Source organism: Balaenoptera borealis, assembly GCF_965194805.1.
Source record: "Balaenoptera borealis genome assembly, chromosome: 6".
NCBI classification, from domain to species: Eukaryota; Metazoa; Chordata; class Mammalia; order Artiodactyla; family Balaenopteridae; genus Balaenoptera; species Balaenoptera borealis.
In genome coordinates, this window is record NC_138863.1 from 114,126,690 (window position 1) to 114,141,984 (window position 15,295).

At 42.5% G+C, this 15,295-nt stretch overlaps 1 protein-coding gene and 1 long non-coding RNA gene across 19 annotated transcripts in view; one reads left to right on the plus strand and one right to left on the minus strand.

Moving 5' to 3' along the window:
• The window catches only part of NCKAP5 (NCK associated protein 5), a 1,102,730-nt gene that overhangs the window by 394,320 nt on the left and 693,115 nt on the right, over positions 1–15,295 (plus strand). The gene's annotated exons all lie outside the window — the stretch shown is intronic.
• LOC309631475 overlaps positions 1–15,295 on the minus strand; it is a 104,158-nt gene that overhangs the window by 4,327 nt on the left and 84,536 nt on the right. The window lies entirely within an intron of this gene.

Consider the following 15,295-nt stretch of genomic DNA (forward strand, 5'->3'; position numbering starts at 1 on the left):
ATTCTATACCACATTAAACACCCAGAATTGCTTTATTTTTCAGCTAAGATGATGACATTATAGGGAAACTAGTTAGAATATATCTAGTTAATGATTCTGGTCTTTTAAAGTGGCCTCTTCAGGATGTCTTATCAATCACATGCCTTACATACATTGGAGCTCTTTTTTTTGCTTTTTTTTTTTCTGATTAACTTTTTTCCCTTTTATTTATTTATTTTTAAAGTAAAGTATAGTTGATTTAAAATGTTGTGTTAATTTCAGGTATACAGCAAATTGATTCAGATACACACACACACACACACCCATATATACATACATATATATATATATATATATATATAAATCTATTCTTTTTATACATATCTATAAATATAAAATCTTTTTATGTATATAGATCTTTTTCAGGTTCTTTTCCAGTATAGGTTATTACAAGATACTGAATATAGTTCCCTGTGCTTTACAATAGGCCCTTGTCGGTTACCTATTTTATATATAGTCGTGTGCATATGTTAATCCTAAACTCCTAATTTATCCCTCCCCACCACATTGGAGCTCTTTTGACTGAGCATTTTTTTCTGAGATTTTTGGACGTTTCCTAAATAGCTATCACGTCTCGATAGTTTAGAAGTGATACATGATCTTGCAAACAAACCAGAAAAAAATAGAAGCTAACTTACTTTAACCCATCCTCCTAATTTTGGTAGAGGTATTATTCTATTAGGAATCAGAAGGCTTGGGCCATCAACTTGGCTTCTCTCATTAATAAGATGGGTGGCAATTCAATTCTCTTCTACAGAACTTTTTAATCTCTTAGTTGATATATTGGACCAACTGCTGAGAATTCCCCAGGCCAAGATCGCTGGAGATTTTGTCCCTTAACCCAAGCTGGTGTGTTATGATAACATCAAGGAAGCTTGTAGACAAGAAGCAGAAAGAGAAGTGAGGTCACTGAGGTGGAGAAGGGAGTTTGAACAAGTAATGAAGGCGCCTGAGGTCAGTCAGTCTTAAATACAGACCATAAAGAAGAATGGAGAAGTTGGTGAGATGTGAGGACAGTCATAGCCAATGCCCTGAGGTTACCCTGTCTGGCCAACTTTCGGAGAGAACTGTACTCAGAAGTCCAGGAAAGAGATCAGCATGGTCTATAAGGTGCCTTCTAGCCTTGAAAACTGGGAATGTCTTCTCTCTTAAGGCTATTGGATAATAATCCAGCTTATTCTGTCTGCAAATGCTTCATGCCTTTTTGGTAACAGTAGGACAGAATTCAGGCTTTAGATTTGCAGGCTGCTTTTATGAGACCTCAGTATTAATGCTTTTTTTTTTTCTTAGCAAAGTTCACTTCCCTTGAGCTTGTGAATAACTGCGTTCTAATTGAGAATTCAGTGTCCTCCGCTCAGTCCAAGTTTGTTTGAATGAGGCCCGAAGTTTCTTTCAAGGCTGGTCCACCCACAGCCTTGGCCTAGTCTTCGGTTTCTAACAAGACAAGTTAGTCTGTTTGGCAAAAAGCTGTAGAGTCACAAGACAGGCAGCCGACTTTAAATGTTTCTTTTTGGCTTTTATTTGGCCAACATCTGGACAACGCATCTTGAGCCGGTTTCTCGGCATATGTTCTTCTGGAAATTCCATTTCAGTGGACAATGGGAAATGAATTTGGCTCGTCTAAAAATGGCCTCATTTCACCCCCCAAGCCAGTGAGATTTCTGGCCAGAGTCTTCTGCGGCAGACATCTCCCTGAATTTCTGCAGTCCGTGTCAGTCACTGGCAGGCCCATCTGATCAGATCATTCTCTGAAGGTGAGCACATGACCTCCTTCATATGGGCAGAGCACCCACCCTCATCCTTCTACACTCAGCCACTAAGCAGCCCTAGAGTGGCGAGGTTGGCACTGCCACAACCAAGGTACTACTGATGTCCCTGCCCAGGCTAAGGCAGCCACGGTCAGGAGGCCAGCCATCCTCATGTGCTTGGGTGCGCCCTAACCCTCCCTCCCTCTCCTGGGCCTCTGCTCCACACACACTTGACACAGGTTTCGTGCTTGTCTGTGCCTTGTAACTTATGCCAAATTGTGTCTGGGACGGCTCTTGCCTTGGAACTCTTGTGCCTCATCCATCCATCCACTCATCTTCCATCCATTCATCTTCCATCCATCCATCCATCCATCCATCTATCCATCCATCCATCCATCCATCCCTCCATCCCTCCATGTATTGAGTCGAGATGAATTTATTGAGCACCTACTGCATACCAGACACAGTGATCGACGCTAGGGAGACAGCAGGGACAGAACAGACAAACATCCCTGCCCTCATGGAGCTTCCTTTCTAGTGGAAAAGACAGACTATAAAGAAAATAAAGCAAAATGTGTGGAAGGTGAAGAGTGCTGTGGAGAAATAAAAGCAGGGAGGGGATACAGAGCGCTGAGCTTGTGGTTCGGGGAAGGCTCTCCTTGGAGGGAAGATCTGAAGGAGAGGAAACGAACCAGAAGGAATCTAAGACAAAGGGCAGGTTTTGGGGTGCTGTCTTCACTCCAGAAGTGTGTTGTGTGTTACCTCATGGGGTACGGGAAGTCTTGGAGGAGTTTGAGCAGGAGAGTGACCTGATGTGATTTACATTTTAACAGTGTCATTCTAGCTGCCCTCAAGGGCAAGGTCAGAAGCAGGAGACCCGTTTGGAGGCTGATGTAATAATCAGGGTGGATCAGAATATGGTAGTGAACGTGAGGGGGAGTGGCAGGGTCCTGAACATATTTTGAAGAGAAAGCAGACAAGCTTTTGTGATGGATGCAATGTGGGGAGAGAGAGGAAAGAGTCCCAGAAGATGCCAGGTCTGGCCTGGGTCATGGCCGGGACAGCATTGCCTGTCTAACGTGGGGAGACTGGGGGAGCAGGTGGAGGGGGCCATGTCGGGTGAAGAGCATTCAGTCTTCATTGCGTGTCTTTTATGAAGCAAGGAGATCATCTCAGACACAGGGAAGGTAATATATTTGAAACAGCTTGAGCCAAATAATAATAGTAATAATCGGAGCTAGCATTCACCTGATGATGCTTGGGTGTACATTTTCTCATTCAACCCTCACAAGAATCTTATAAGGTAGATGATTTTATTAATCATTATTATAATCAATAATTACAGATTTAATTAATAATTATAATTATTATAACTATAATAATTATACTTGTTATAAGTATTATAGTTATAATAATTATAATATTAAATCTATAATAATTATTTATTATATTATATTATAATAATAATTATAATTGTTATTATATGGTAGATGAGTTTATTATTAGTAGTACTATAACTACTACTACTACTTATAGAAGAAAAAATTAAGGCTCAAAGAAGTTAAATTACTAGCATAAAGTTCCTCAGTTTATGGGTACCAAGTTTTAAACTTGGGACTGTCTCTCACTCACTGAAGTCGGGTTTTAAGTGGTTAAATGAACCACACAGGCAGCAACCTACAAAGGGGATGCAGGTGACTTTTGCTTTTGCTTTTTCCTGAAGCCATTAAGCACTTGGCTTTTGTTGCTCCTGGAGCTGTCAGCTGAACTTTTATCCCTTCAATCCATAGCAATGAAATAATTGCCTTCTGTGTAGCAAGCTCCATGCTGGTTCTGAGGGTATGCTGTTGCGTAAACACGAATATGCCCCCTGCCTTCTTATGGTTTAGTCTTTATTTATAGAAACAAAGATAAAATTACAACTGTGATAAGTCATTCAAAGGACAGGTCCAGGGCGTGGTGAGGGCATTTAATGGAGGAATGTGACTTAGTCTGGGGAAGGAGTGATGATTTAGCAGAGCAAAGGCAAGTAGGAGCTAACTAGGCAAAGGGGGAAGGGGAGGAGAAGCGGTTCCAGGCAGAAAGGACATGTGCAAGGGCCCTGGGGCAGGAAGAAACATTGCACATACTGCATCCCATCCCAGGAACTTAAAGAAGGTCTGCCTCACAGGGGCTCAAGAGCAAGGAGTGGAGTGATGCAAAACAAAAGCTAGAGGTCTCCACGGGCAGGATCAGACATTGAGAGCTCATTGTGGGTGACCACATAATTTGTCATCCAAACTGCCACACTTTTGAGAGTGCTCAAATACTAAACAGGATAGTTCATTGGCACTAGGTGGGAGAACTAGGTTTGTCCTGGCTGCACTAGACTGATAGACACACTATTTATAGACCAGTTTAAGGATTTTAGTCCTTATTGTAGGAGTTGATGGGGACTAATTAACAGGTTTAGCAAAGTTGAAAGGGTTGGCATGGTCAGATTTGCATTTTTAAAGGATCACTCTAAGTTTAATTAATAGTATTGTACCAACATCCATTTCCTAGATGTTATGATTATGGTTATATAAAATGTTATCATTGGGAAAGCTAAGTGAAGGGTACAGGGAACTCTGTGTTTTGATTTTGCAACTTCCTTTGAATCTAAAGTTATTTCAAAATGAAAAAATAAATATTAAGCTTACTCTGGTTGCTGAGAACAGATAAGAGATGGGCCAGTTGGAAAAACAAAGTTCAGAGAGGAGGCTAGTTGTATAGACCATGCAAGAGTTGAGGACAAAGTAGTATGGAGGTGTTGGAAAGGGATAGTTAAGCTACAAAGCCAACAGGCTGTTCTGGAAATCGCATTTCTTTGTGCTCTCTGAGATGTCCCCCCAAGAGGATCCCTAGAAGAGAAGATAGGGGTAATTGGGGGGCTGCCCTTCTAACACACAGTTTCCCTCCTGTTAACTGCAAACTCTCCTCTTCTAGGGTGGGTGGTCGGAGTAGTGGCTGGGAAAAGCAAATTCGTTCATTCATGCCATCATTATCTCTTCTTTCTAGGGAACCAAGATGACGTTTCCCCAAACCAAAGCCCACAGAATGGGAATTATAGGGTTTGAACTTACCACCAACAAATAATTAAAATATACACCCTCCTTTTTTTGTGGATAGAGAGAAGGCAGTAAGAAGGAAGGAGTTGACAGGACATTTTTAGATTAAGGAGAGGTCGAGAAGGATGTGTGCTCAAAATAAACTGCTTTTGAAAAAACAAGTGAGCTTGAGAGTTATTTTTGGGAGAGCATATTTTTTTATTACTCCGATACTGGAAGACTTCTAACAAGAAATATGTTAGTATTTACTTATTTTTCCATATTGACTTGCATAGCTTTGGGGATTTCTAAACTTTAGTTCCTCTTTGTTATGTGTCTTCTTATTTCTTCTAAGTCCTTCCCAGGTGGGCAGAAAGTTGCAGTCTTGATAAGATAAATTGCGTTTGCCGGATATTGAACCTCATTCATTAACCATCAGCAGGAAATTGTTGCCTGCATTGTTTTTTACAGCATGGGGTGGCAGGAATCAGGAAGAAAAGGAGGTTTCTTTGCTTTAGCAGTGTTAGGGGCTGCTTTTCTCATGCTCAAGAGCACACAAATTGCAGTATGATGTGTGCAGGTTAGTGGTACCTCGGCGGCAGTGGTGGGCATTCGGGGATGTAGGGAAGTGATGATATTGGCACAGCATCACTGTAACATTGTCTTCATAGTTTCCAAGAAGTATTTCCACCCAAAAAGTAAGATACAGATTTTGTGTTTTGTCACACTAGATAGATGAGTAAAGTAAATGGATAGAGATTTAAATATTGGAATGATCTCTAAACAATATTCTCCAAATAAAACTTTATGTAAGAATAGCCACCTGCTTACTAAATGGTTATATTCGAAAAGTCACTTGTTTGAAACTTGGAATGGGTTTTTTTGCAGCTTTATTGTGGTATAATTGGCAAAGCAAAATTGTATGTATGTATGCATGGATGGATGGATTTATTTTGGTGAGAACACTTTAGATTTACCGTCTTAGCAAATTTCAAGGAAATCCTACCATTTGCAACAACATGGTTGAACCGGGAGGACAAATACATTAAGTGAAATAAACCAGGCACAGAAATACAAACACTGCATAGTTCCACTTATATGTGGAACTGAGGAAAGTCAAACCTCACCCCCCAAACAAACTTCCCCAGGATTTTCCAGCACTCTGGCTGCGTGCACTTACTTCACTTCCTTGATCCCGGGTGAGTGTTTGCTTTACTCCATCTCAGCTCCTAGGTCACATCCTGAACCACCTTCAAAATCACAATGCAAGCATCCCACTCACTGGCCACAAGCCCTCTCTTCTCAGATGACTTTGGCAAGTTCCCTCCACTTTATCAAGGCCTTCAGTTCTCTGATTCTATCACTGCCTTTCCTATTTTTTTTCCAATTTAATTCGTTTAAAAATAAATCCATACCACCACAGGACAATGAAATCATAATCACTTGGGGGTGCGGCTCAGGTGTTAGTATTTTTCAAAGCTCTTTGGTGATTATCATGTGTAGCTGGGTTGAGAACCATTGCTCCGCATCTGAACATCAAAACATTCAGTTTTCTAGTTAAGTTGATAGATAAATCCCTTTTAGTTTGTTGATAAGTATTAAGGTGGATTTTAACAGGATTATTCTGGAAGTGGAACATCCCTTAATAGCTATAGCTTCAGGACCATGGAGAGGTTAACAGGGGAGAGATTTTTGGTCTGTGCTTCATACATCTTCCTGTAAAAGGTTGCCTCCTCACCAGGGACTCCTTAAAGACTGAGTCTGTCATTATTCTCTAAGACAGTGGTTCTCAAATGATACTCCAATGGCATAATCATATAATCATAAGTTCATCAATAGTTGGGTGAGTTCCAGATTTGTATCTTCATTCCTGACCTGTGGAATGACTTTTTTTTAAAATTATTTATTTATTTACTTTTGGCTGCATTGGGTCTTCGTTGGGTTGCGCGGGCTTCTCATTGCAGTGGCTTCTCTTGTTGCGGAACACGGGCTCTAGGCTCGAGGGCTTTAGTAGTTGTGGCTCACGGGCTCTAGAGCACAGGCTCAGTTGTAGCACACAGGCTTAGTTGCTCCCCGGCATGTGGGATCTTCCCGGACCAGGGCTCGAACCCGTGTCCCCCGCATTGGCAGGCAGATTCTTAACCACTGCACCACCCGGGAAGCCCTGTAGACACTTTTTCTTTTTTAATTAATTAATTTATTTATTTTTGGCTGTGTTGGGTCTTCGTTTCTGTGCGAGGGCTTCCTCTAGTTGCGGCAAGCGGGTGCCACTCTTCATCGCGGTGCGCGGGCCTCTCACTATCGCGGCCTCTCTTGTTGTGGAGCACAGGCTCCAGACGCGCAGGCTCAGCAGTTGTGGCTCATGGGCCCAGCCGCTCCTCGGCACGTGGGATCCTCCCAGACCAGGGCTCGAACCCGCGTCCCCTGCACCAGCAGGCAGGCTCTCAACCACTGCGCCACTAGGGAAGCCCCCCCTGTAGACTTTTATATATCCTGCTGCCTACCTGGAATCTCCTCTTGGATGTCAATAACTCTCACCTAAAATGACCCAAACCAAACCCCTGATTTTCTCTCTCCACCTGCTCTTGCCTCAGTATTCTCCATCTCAGCTAATGGTGCCACCTAGTAGCTAATTCTCCTATTCATTTAAGAACTAAGCTTAACTAGGACACTCTTGAGATTACCTCTGACTCATCACTTACCCTCTCCCGTCCAATCCATCAGCAACTTCCGGTAGGTCTCCTTGTCAATTATATTCCAAACCTGGGCATTTCTCATCACTCCTGTCCCTGCCACTCCACTGCAAGCCACTTTCATCTCTTGCGGAAATTACCTCAATGCCCTCCTGATTGGTCATATCACGTTTTCACCTTCACAGAGAGCACATTCAGTGCAGTGCTGTGTTTCCTACTGTTTCCTCAGCAGCCAGACTGATTCTTAATTAGGTCCCAGCCCTGGCCTTCTCAGAATCCTTTATTGACACCCCATCTTATGCATAAACAATTCAAATTCCTCCCAGCACCAACAAAGCCTGGTCTGACCTAGCCCTTGCCTACCTTTCTTCTCACACTGGCCTTTCTGCTCCTCAGATAGACAAGATACTTCCTGCCTTAGAGGCTGGTGCTGACTTTTCCTCCCTGGCCACTCCCAACTCTCTACTTCTTGATTTCATGGCTTCTTTTCTCGCCATGCTGGTCTCTGCTCAAATGTCATTAGCCAAAGAATTATTCTGACCACCAGCCTAAAAGATCCTCCACCCCCTGTAGTACTTGGCCCCTTAACCACACTTTACCTCTTCATGTCATATCCATGCATGAGTTGGAGCTGCCTTGCACTGCTCTACAGAGCCGACTGTACGCATCACATTGTCACACTGATTGTGACATCACCTTGGTAGTTTGAGGTTGTCCAGGGTGGGAGTATTTACACTGCGGCAAAAGCTGCAAATCAAGCTCTCTCCCTGAAGCTTTTTGTGGAACATTTACACCACTGCTTCCGACTCCATGAATTCAGATTATAGACTTGTGTGTTTTGGTCCGACTCCTTCAGTGGAATTTAGGCTCCATGAGCACGGGGACTTATGTTGGGCTGCGCCCCGCAGGCCTGCAAGCCCTGGACTTGCCCACCCCACCGAGTGCGGCAGAAGGCGGGCTGGACAGGGCAGATGCGCTGGGGGCGGGTGGAGGGTGTTACCAGTTATAGGGGGAGTTGACGTCAGGTTGGCTCATCGGTTACCAGGGAAACCAGCAGAGGCGCAAGCCCCTAACTGCCCCTTCGGTAAGCTCTCAGAACACTCACTAGCTGGGGCCTGGGGGCAAGGACGCAGGCATTTACTGGTCAGGCGCTGTGATTAAGGGGGAAGGTCAGTCGTGTGAGTTGGGTGTAGGTGAAGCAGGGACTAGTTGAGCAGGGCATGTACACAGAGCAAGAGAACAGCCACCTTGGGTGGCCTGATCATACAACTTAGTATGACTTTTGCATATGATCACATTTAACTGATCACATTTAACATTTAACTGTCTGTGAGAGTCCCTGGACACAGTTGGCATGTAGTCAGTGTTTATTGGATGGATGGATGAATGGATGGATGGACGAATGAGTGAAAGTCAGATTTTGGTGGTCTCGTCCCAATTTTCAGAAATAAAATTTTTTCAAAGGGTGGAATTTCTTATTTTTTCTCCCTTATATCTTTCTTAAACTATTGGTCTTTGCAACACTTCTCTGCTCTGAGCACAGGTACCACAGGCCCTTCTTTTTCTTTTCTTTGTTTTCTTTTTTTTAACATGTGATTTCCTTTTGCAGGTATATCGTATTTGTCCTCTCCTGCTAATAAAAATTTTCTCTTTCATGTATCTGTCTAAATTAAACACGTGTTTTTTTTTTGTTTTTGGTATTTGTCACGGTCACCATAAAGTCTGGAAACCCAGGCAAACGTACGTAATGAATAGTATGTGGATAGGACATCACCCTGCATGATCTGTTTGGTGACATAACATGACAAGTTGAATACGTTGTCCTCTATAAGTAATGCTCAGTGCAGTTCAGTGCCCTGTGCCAGGGAGGATAGTCATTAACACAGCATGACCATCAATCACCACACCTGAGTCCATGATGCCTCACCTTGGAGGGTTTGTGTCTCTAATTTTCACTGAATGAACCTTCACCTTTAGTATACCTGGGAAGATGGAATCAAGGGAGTTTAGCTCTGGCGAGCCTACAGCCCATGTTCCAGGGTCACTTCCTCCTGTCTCATTTTGAAGATGATCTTCTCACCCGTCTCTCACTGTTCTGATGTGAAGAGATGGTGCACCATCCCATGGGAACCACGCTGGTGACCTTCTCCTAGCCTGTCAAGTGCAGACACTGATTAATCACAGACAGTGATATCTGTCCAAATGTCCCCTGTGTTTTCAGACTTTGAGGCCACCTGAACAACGAACACGGTGACCTCTGGGTGCTTTTGTGTCTGAGCACATTAGAGAACCCTTTCCCTAAAAAAGACACTGGGGGATGAAGGGGCAAAAGGATCGTCCCTGGGCATGCGCAGTGCAGACTCAGGGGAAGGAATGGGGACCTTGTTGAGCAATAGTCGTGAAGTTGCTGGGGACTTTTCAAAGGACAAAAGACCTTTGCAAAAAGCATAGTAGCATAAGGCTGGGTGAGGACAGCCATCCAAACTGTCCAGGGTCCCCTGAGTCTGGCTTGCACAGCCAATTCCGGGAGGGATGAGGAGGATTCATGTGGGAAGGAGGAGTTGGGAGGCAAGCTTGTCTCGTCTCCACCTAATTGACCAAAGCATATTCTACTGCCTTTGTGTCCCCAAGGGTGGTGTTTGTCACAGTGTGGTCCATGCATCATCTGAGTAAGACCATCTGTGATACTAGTTATACTGTAGGTTCCTGGGTCCTACCCCAGATCTACTGCATCAAAATCTCAGTAAATGTTAGTTTTCTTCCCTTCTCCATTTCCTTTCCTGGAAGTCCTAAAAAAAATATTTAGGCTCGTCTTTCACACTTCCATTCATCAATCATTGCTTACAGTTACTAGGTTGAATCTTATGAAATTGCCAATGTGGCAATGTAATATACTCCTAAATCATGCTAAATTCCAGGCCCTGTCCCAGGTGCTGGAAATGCAAAAACGAAGAAAATAATCCTTGATGTCAAAGACTTCACCACACTGTGGGTAGAGAGACACATAAATGAAGAGATAATCTAGTGTGGTTATGTGTGGTGGGCGCTATGCTAATTTACTTAACTGTTGGTGTTTTTAAAGGACATTCAAGCACAGGTATTATAAAATATAGACAACTTTTTAATTATTTAGATAAATTCTCAGATGAGAGATTGAGAATAGGTTATTAAGGGAAGTTAGCATGGTATTCGTTGGATTTGATGTCAAGAAGAAACACCTGTACAGGAGAGTGATAATTTTCAGTGATGGGTACCCAAGGATGGGGAGAAAAAGAATATCAAGGTCACCCGAGGCTCTTTTTTTTTGAATTACATATTTCTGTTCTCATGAGAGCATCTGCTATATTCCTCTAAGAAAGAGAGCCCATTCCTCCATCCCCCTTAGAAGCACTGCCTGAGGGAATTAGTGAGGAGAGTGGGTCAGAGCCTTCAGGTTTGTGGGTACAGAAGAAAACATTGAGAACCACTCTCACTTCCAGGGTGACAAATCAGAGATGGGTGCTGGATTTGGCCTAGTTGGTCATGATTTCTTGTGTTGTTATATTCTGACATTTTTACAGCTACATATAGACTCTCATACATGCCTCTTTTAGGGGATGAATGAATGTGGTTGTAGGAGATCACCAGGGATAAATTTGAGCCAATGATCTTAGTCATTTCATCTAGAAGAAGATGGCGGCTAATGGAATTGACAAGAGTTTAGGGGAAAAAAACAAAACTGTGAATATCTAGAGTGGTTTGGATGAAGCACGTGACATGAAATAGTGTCGAAATAAAACTACTTTGGCAGTGTTCCTTGGGAAGTCTAGAAACAGAGATGCCCCTGAAGAGGTGAGCTGACTGCTGAGTCGGGAAGCAGATAGGAATGCAGTAAGGCACGAGAAATGGAAAGTGTAGGTGCTAGAATGCCTTCTCTTTCTCCAGATATATTTTTAAGATCCAAATTAAGACCATTCTTCCGCAAAGCAATCCCAGTCTACTCCAGCATACCGTCTCTGAACTCTTAGAACCTTCATGATCTTACATCACTCGAGTGATGTTTATTAAGGTCTATTGTTATGGATCATTTACTACCTCTTTCTTGGCTTGTCAATTAGATTGTAAAGCTCTTCCTTCTCCACACTTTGTCAAGGAATATCCAAAGCCATTTTTTGTAAGTCGAACGATTGAATTATATAGGATCCAACTTAATGCAAAATAAAGTCTTAATAAATATTTTTAGAATGTAGAGAGAGAAGAAAGTGAAGAGACTCCCAGTGTTTAAAAAGCCATGAGTTCGGGGCTTCCCTGGTGGCGCAGTGGTTGAGAATCTGCCTGCCAATGCAGGGGACACGGGCTCGAGCCCTGGTCTGGGAAGATCCCACATGCCACGGAGCAACTGGGCCCGTGAGCCACAATTACTGAGCCTGCGCGTCTGGAGCCCGTGCTCCGCAACAAGAGAGGCCGCGATGGTGAGAGGCCCGCGCACCGCGATGAAGAGTGGCCCCCGCTTGCTGCAACTAGAGAAAGCCCTCATACAGAATCGAAGACCCAACACAACCATAAATAAATAAATTAATTAAAAAAAAAAAAAAAAAAAGAATGTTCTGGAGGAATTGCTTTGTTAAAAAAAAAAAAAAAAGCCATGAGTTCTTTTAGTAAAACTTAGTTTGGCAAGAGAAAAGGACTTTTGAGGGGAAATGACTTCTTTGAACATTCTTTAAAATGAAGAGAACAGGAGTTGTTTTTCATTCCCAAAGTGATAGCTAGAATGTATCATCCTCAATTTAAACAAAAAGACATTTACCTCCAAACTATAAAAAAAAAAAATTGCTGGTCAACTCCACATAGCTGTGAGTAACTTGGTGTTACTGTGACCTGATGTATTTTTTAAACACTTGCCCCTTGCTTCATGAAAAGCCGGACTTTGGATATGTGTGTGTCAGCTGGTATAATTAAAAAACATAATAATTTTCTGGCCAGGGAGTATGTATTGGGAAGTTCAGTAAAGGCAAAGTGTGCAGGGCATGGGGGTAGGGATTGGCTTTCGAATCCCAGGAAGCTAAAATAACCAGAGGAATGTTCAGCAATGGGCTTTTGAAACCAAACATCTGAAACTAAAGACTTTGCCAAGGTTTCTAGAATAGTAGCTGGTATACGCTGACACTCTTCATTTGTTTTCTCCAAAATGTATGGCCTACTTATGGGATGGGACAGAAGGGCAAGTGTCAGTGAAAGACAGTTTAAAAAGCAAATGAGGTTAGTATTTTAAATAACTAGCTATTCTTCCCCCAGTTTACCATGCATAACACTTTATCTGTTGCTCATTACAAACTGAAGAATCACCTTGTCAAAGGAAGGTGCCTCTCTGTTTCACTCTGACTCTAGATTTTCTTAATTAATTATTTCCCCCCATTGGTATCGAGTGGAAGTCCATCTGTCTTGGTAGAAAGAAATTAATGGCTGCCATTGAGCATGCTATGATGTTTGGTTAAAATATGGTTACTCCAGCTCTGGTCCTAACAGCCCAGCCCACTTGTTCAATTAGTTCCCCTTCACACACATAAAAATTCTTAAATGTCAAAAGTTAAGGAATTCTTCATTCCTCCTTGTTCTAAAGTCCAGGCCTACAAAGGCCAAAGCCACCCACTGTTTATATGCCTTATTAAAAATAGCTCGGGGGCATGGATTCACAGCCCAGGGGACCTGTTTCATAACTTTTTTTTTTCAGTGACTTAACCTTGTGTTCTTTTTAAAGATCAAAAGAGGTAAAGTTCCATAAACTTCTCATTATTTCTAGGAGATTCTCTCTTGTGGCAGATTCATTTTTAAAAATGTATACAACTTAACGGTTTCTCTCTGTTGCTAAAGGGACTTGAGGGAGGGGAAAGAAACAAAGAAGATGGATAGTTCAGTTCTTAAGAATTTGTATTATATTAGTGACTTCAGTTTTTTCCCTGCATATGATAGCAGGAACAGACAGAAAGGGAAAAGTGTCCTTGTATGTTAAAGAAGCTTATGTGTCATAGCACCTTCGCTCGCAAAGAAGGAATACTTTGCAAAAGTAAAGAAGGGAATTCATGGGTTCTTGTCTTGATGGCAGCACTAAACAGTAGATTTGTGCTTTAGCAAATCAGTTAAGCCTCCTTTTTTAAAAAAAATTATTTAATTAATTTATTTATTTTTGGCTGCCTTGGGTCTTCGTTGCTGTGCGCGGGCTTTCTCTAGTTTCAGTGAGCGGGAGCTGCTCTTCATTGCAGTGCACAGGCTTCTCATTGCGGTGGCTTCTCTTGTTGCAGAGCACGGGCTCTAGGCACGTGGGCTTCAGTAGTTGTGGCACGCGGGCTCAGGAGTTGTGGCTTGTGGGCTCTAGAGCGCAGGCTCAGTAGTTGTGGTGCACGGGCTTAGTTGCTCCACGGCATGTGGGACCTTCCTGGACCGGGGCTCAAACCCGTGTCCCCTGCATTGGCAGGCGGATTCTTAACCACTGCGCCACCAGGGAAGCCCCTCTATTTTCTTACCTATCAAGTAGGACCTGACGCTCATTGTATTACCTTTGCTGAAGACTGAAAAGAATTGATCAGTGGTAGAGCAATAGGATTTAATGTCTCAGAATGAGAGCTGCATCTAAGACTGAGGTGCATTATCTGGGTTGCTAGTATTTGAGTCAAGTCCTTCTTAGGCTATGGATGCTTATGTAGCTTCCTGTATTGTTAATGAGCTGGAATGCAGTGACATTCCATGTGTATGCATTCTTTTCCTGGCAGGATTTCATTCTCATTAGTAAGAACTGGGGCATCTTTATAGGACCCGCACATCTTTGAACATTTATTAGTGTCCATAGAGAATAGCACGTTGCTATCACTTTGTGCAGAACGTCACTGCACTCCTTCAGACCATTAACAACCAAGTGCCTGTGAGGATAAATTGCTGTATTTTTTCTCAACCAAATTGTTCAATTTCGAAATTTGATTTAAACCAACAAAAAATTCAATAAACCCATATAATTCAGTTTTCCTTCCATCATGCCCTTTATATATATCCTGAGAATCTTTACTATAACTTGTTAATTTTCAAATCCAGACTTCTTGAAAATTTGATTCAAACATTTGTACTTGATGGAATAAAACAAGTTTAAACATATAAGTGTAGCACATATGATAGTGTTTGTGCATAGTCCAAGAAATATGTTACTAACTTTGGGGGTAAAATTGTCTAAGGATGTGCATTCTCTGTTATGTAAGAATGGTTCATTCTAGCCAAGGATGTTGATTATTGGTGCAATGAGTATATTAATTTGTTCAGGCTGCCATTACAAAGTTCCACAGACTGAGTGGCTTAAACAACAGAGATAGATTTTCTCACAGTTCTGGAGGCTGAGGTCAAGATGTTGGCAGGTTTGGTTTCTTCTGAGGTCTCTGTCTTTGGTTTGCAGACGGCCACCTTCTGGCCGTGTGTTTTTGCTGTTGTCTCTGTGTGTGTACATGTGTCTGATCTCTCTCTCTCTCTCTCTCTCTCTCTCTCTCTCTCTCTGTCCAAATCTCCTCTTCTTATAAGGACACCAGTCATATTGGATTAGGGACCAGTCTAAAGATTTCATTTTAACTTAGTCACCTCTTTGAGGGCCCTATGGTCTCCAGATACTGGGAGTTGGTATGAATTTCGGTGGGACACAATTCAGCCCAAAACAATGAGGAAAATTCTTTCTACATTAGTCTGCTTTGAACCCATTCCTGTAACAGAGCATTGAGCAGAGCATTAATGCAGA